We start from the raw sequence: 5444 nt of genomic DNA on the forward strand, positions 1-5444 counted from the left end.
CCCACCGGAAGGAGTTTCTCTTCAACAGGTTGGTTAACGGGCGTAAGGCCTTGGCGGATTGAGGTTTGGGCCATTCTGTTATAGCCTGAATCTTGGAACTATCAACTGTTACACCCTGCCCATGGATGATGTGGTCGAGGTAAAGAACCTGTCGCTCCCCGAAGGAGCACTTGGACCGTTTCAGGAATAAGCTGTGTTGGCGTAGGAGTACGAAAACGGTCCTCAGATGGTGGACATGCTCTACCCATGATTTGCTGTAAACGAGGATATCATCAAAGAAAACTAAAACAAATTTGCGCAGATGGGGCTGGAATACCTCGTTCATTAGTAACTGAAATGTAGATGGTGCATTGGAAAGTCCGAATGGCATGACTAAACATTCGAAGTGGCCATGGTGGGTGCGAAAAGCAGTTTTCTTCACGTCATCGGGAGCCATGCGAACTTGGAAATATCCGGACCTGAGGTCCAACTTAGATAAATACTGGGCACCATGCAACTTGTCCAGCAGTTCGTCAACAACGGGAATAGGGAACTTATCTTTGATCGTCCGGTCATTGAGTTCTCTATAGTCAACACAGAACCTCCACGTTCCATCCTGCTTCGCCACCAATAGAACCGGCGAAGAGAAGGGGGAGTGACTTTTGCGTATGATCCCTTGGTTCAGCATCGCTGTACATTGTTTTTCTATCTCATCCTTCTGTAAGTGAGGGTAGCGATAAGGCCTGACAACGACTGGTGCTGAACCCGCCACCAAAGGAATACGATGGTCACAAGCTCGGGAAGGGGGAAGGCCCTTCGGTTCCTGGAACAGATCTGAAAACTCGGCGAGAAGTTTTTCCATGGCTGCTGGTTCTGTCTGGAGTGCATGAACCTGCGGTGTCTTTTCTTTAACCCTGCAACCGTGCCATGAAACTTGCTTGCCATTCAGATGGAAGGTCATGGTGAGTGCACTGAAGTCCCACAAAATCGGGCCTAGGGTAATTAACCATTTGACCCCAAGAACAATATCGAACCCATCCAATGAGAGTACAAATAAATCAACAAGAATTAGTTCAGAATTGACCTGTACTGGGACATCCTTACAAATCCCTGGACTGTGAACTTTTTCACCATTTGCAACGGCTACCTGTAGTCGCGGCCGGAGTTCCATTGGTAGTTTTAACTAGTGGGCTGCATGTTCACTTATGAAGTTGTGTGTGCTTCCTGAATCGACGAGAATGCGCACCGGCTGACCTGCGATCTGTGCCTGTAACTGCATGGTCTGAGAGGTTTTAATACCGGTGATCGCATGGAGAGAGATCTCTGGTTCGAATGTGACGGGTTCCCCTTCCTCCTCCTCTTGCTCATCTATGAGAAGGCAAAAAAGCCTCTTGCATCTATGTCCTACCGAGTAGAGGTCATCACAGTTGAAACATTGACCTCTCGCTCGGCGCTCTGCCATTTCTGCCCTGGTCAAGCGCTTGATGGGAGGAGTGACCATGTTACTGCCTGTACTTGTCACTGCTCTAGAGGTGGTGGTCGTGGGAGGCTTCATTTCCCGGCTGGTAGCAGAAGAGGGGGTCGTTGCTGCTAGTCTTGGGGGTACCCACGAGTTCGGTGGACGACCCACATTAAAGATTCCGCGGCTGAGCTGCAGCTTGCGCTCAAATGCGCAGGCTAAGTTCATGGTTGTGACCAAATTTGGGGGATTCTGCATCTCGACATCCACTCGCAGGGGTTCTGCTAACCCTGCTGTGAACATATCGACTTGCTGGTCTGGTCGCACGGAGGATGCCCTCGCGAGGAGGGTTTGGAACTGTCGCTGGTATTCAGCAACTGTTCCGGTCTGTTTAAGGTTAATTAGCTCGAAGAAGGCAATAGGATTTAAACTGGGGCCAACTGAGCCCGGGTTCTTCTTGCTCTAACCGATAAAACCAAAGTTGTGCTTCTTCTGTTAAATGAAAGGCGGCTAGGCTTACCTTGTCCTGGTCATTTGTTCGTTGATTCCGGAAGAACTGCTCGCAGTGATACAGCCAGCCTAGGGGGTCTCCGTTGCCGTTGTACGATGGGAACTCCAGCCTGCTGTACTTGGGGATGATGGTTGCTCCATGGCCGACAGACTGCTGTTCGCCGGAAGACTCTGACAGATCTGGTCGGCGGTCGTTAGCTGCTGTCCCTCCGTCAAAGTTCCTTTCCCTGCTGGAAAGAAACATCTCCATTAGTCGTCGCAGTTCTCGCACTTCACCTTTGATCTCACGAACTTCGGAGCTGGTCTCCACGAGTTGGTGCTCGAGGTCGTGGACCCTAGAAGGTAGCTGTTCCAGATCTCCCATGACGCCTTGCTCTGATACCAAGTTGTTGAGGGCCCGGGAATAGGATCTCGTCACGGGTCGGCCCACGGGGAAAACCTCCTGTTTTCCCTTGTTCCTTCCTGCTCGTGATGAACCTATCTTGGCACCTTCGGTGATTTGTCCAAGAGATCACCAACTCTCCTAACTCACTCTTGACTGAATAATTTGATATCTCATTCAATAATGGGGTCTCCTTAAATAGGAGATTACAAGAGTCCTAATCAAAGGAAGTCTCCTTGCTGAATAGGGAGACTTCCAGTTTTATCTTGCTAAGGATAAGATAAGCTAATCCTAATCTGATAAGCTACTAACAAGATAAGATAAGCTAAGCTAATCCTAATCTGATAAGCTATTAATAAGATAAGAACAAGCAAAATGAGCTAATCTAATCTAGATAAGGCAGCTGTTGCCGAACTGGGTAGGATGAGCATCACTGAATCCTTGCTGCTGCTGGCGGTGGGCCCGGGGCCTGTTGCTGCCAGCGGCGATAGTACGTCTTCCCGAGGAAGGCGTCCATAACAGAGTTGGACAACACTATGATGCAATAGTGTGTGTAAGAAACCCTAGTAAGTGACTGTTTTGTTATTAGTTAGTGCAGAAAAGATGCTGATTGTATTAAGTGGACAGTCTCATGGCAACATCCAGAAATAGTGGTTTGATCAAAAGTCAAGTGTGATGATTTCCCATGATTATTTCAATGTGCGGATGGAATCTTTTTTTTTTTTTTTTTGAAGAATAAGAGAAAAAAAAATTATTAAAGCAAAAACAGATACAAGCTGATCAGGTGTCTAGGTTACACCCGAAACAAAGCAACAAACATCCAACTTCAGTTCAGACTAACTGATTCACATTACAATTTTGAATCTCTAACAATTCCCAAAAATTATCAGCAAAATCCGAAAATCTGATTTGCTCAAATTCTGGTAGAGTGGTGACCCAGCTTGTGACAAGTTTGCCAAAATGGTGGGAATTATGTGCCATGGGCCAAGTCAGTGGAGTTTTTGTTAAGAACCAAGGATAAGTTGAAATATGTGGAGGATGATAAACCTTCATCTGAATCAAATAGTGATTGGGAGCAAGAAAATGCCCAAATTATGACATGGTTATGGAATAGTATGGAGCTGAGGATAAGTTCAATCTTATGTTCTTAAATATGGCTAAAGAGAGATGGAAAAATGCTAAGAAATTTTATTCTAGTCAGGACTCAGGACAACACTACAAGGATGTATTAGCATTACCAGAGTTCTTTAATTTACAACAAGGTACCCAAAGCCTTGGGTATTATGCCAGTATGAGAAACATCCAGAATGAAATTGATGTCTATCAACCCTTGACCTCTAATATTAAGATTCAGAAACAACAGCAATAGTAACTTGATCTGATGCAATTTCTCTTGGGTTTGAAGCAAGAATATGAACCTGTCCGTGCACAAATATTAGGTAGTTTAGCTTTTCCCTCTCTTGAATAAGTGTTTACTGAACTGTGTAGAGTTTCCGTTGGACCTAATAGAAACACTTACCAACTCTAATAGATCTGCTTTAGCTGTGAGAGGGGGAGGTCATGAAGGCAAGAATGGGTGTTGTGGTGTTAGAAGTGGACATGGTGGGAATAGTAGTTTCTCATCTGGTTGTGGAGGTGATGTTAGAGATCAGGAATCAGGGGAAGGTCATGGTAGAGGACATGGCAATGGTCCTTGGAAGTTTACAAATTGTGAACTGGACAGCCACATGGTTAATTACTATTATGATCTACATGGTCCGCCACTGATCAGACACTCTCAGCTTCTACAAATGCCAATTGGAAAGAAATGGTGAGTATAGCATGTGATGAATATGGGAGGTGCCTCCAGGCTACCACACAACAAAATATTGCTACCCTTTCTCACTTAGGTATAGCTTGCCTGAAACCCTCTTTTCCCTTATCGTTTGTTCTGCATGTTCCTAAGTTCCCTATTAATCTTATTTGTTTTAGTAAATCAGCTAAATCCCTTAATTTCTCAATTACCTAATTTCCATCCTCTTATGTCTTTTAGGATCTCAAGACATGGACGAAGATTGGTGGAGGGTGTAAAGCAAGTGAATTGTATTATCTTGACGGTGGTAGCACAACAGTGGCACTTCCATCTTCTTTCACACCTCTCCAATGGCATTGTAGGCTTGGTTATCCCTTATCCGTCTCTTCAAACACTTAGGTCTCTTGTTTCGTCATGAAATCATCTTTGATCTTTAGAATGAGTCATTTCAGTTTGAGAAACATCATCAAGTTGTCTTTAGTCCTAAAGTTGATAGTAGAATCTCAAGTCCTTTTGCTTTGGTTCATTCAAACATTTGGGGTCCCGGTAAGGTTGAGGCTTATGTTACAAATAGACTTGTTCATGGGCCGAGTAGCCCGATGGCCCGGCCCGCACCCCGGTCGGGCTTGGTCATGTAATTAGGCCCGCAGGCCTGACCTCGGGCCTAACATAGTAAGCCCGACTATGTTTCGGGCCGGGCTCGGGATTTGTCAAAAAAGCCCAGCCCGACTCAGCATTATATATTTTATAAAATACATAATATGCATTTTATATATTATATAGAACATATAAATAATATAATATTTATTGAAATATACATTTATAATTTAATATATACATCTTTTATTTAATATCTATCTATCTATCTATCTATCTATATATATATATATATATATATATATATATATATATATATATATATATATAATATATATAGCAGTAGTAACAACATGGGCTAAATTTCGGGCTCAAGCCCAGGCCCAGGCTTGGGCTTCGGGCTTTTTATAAGGGTCGGGCTGGGGCCCAAGTTGTAGGCCCGATGGTCGGGCCGGACTCCAGCTCCGGCCTTAGAAAAATCTATTAATACAGAGTGAAAGCCCGGCTCGAGCCCGGCCCGGCCCGGCCCATGAACAGGTCTAGTTACAAATATTTTGTAACTTACATTGATGTTTACTCAAGAATGAAATGATTTTATCTTATGAAAGAAATAAGTGAATTGTTTTCCATTTTTCAAAAATTTCATGTTGAAATTTGTACTCAATTTGGTGCTCCAATTAAAATTCTTCATTTTGATAATGGTAGAGAATATTTTCTTACTTCAT

The sequence above is a fragment of the Nelumbo lutea genome, chromosome 7 (assembly GCF_056320005.1).
Source record: "Nelumbo lutea isolate HS-2025 chromosome 7, American lotus-T2T, whole genome shotgun sequence".
In the NCBI taxonomy this organism is placed as follows: Eukaryota; Viridiplantae; Streptophyta; class Magnoliopsida; order Proteales; family Nelumbonaceae; genus Nelumbo; species Nelumbo lutea.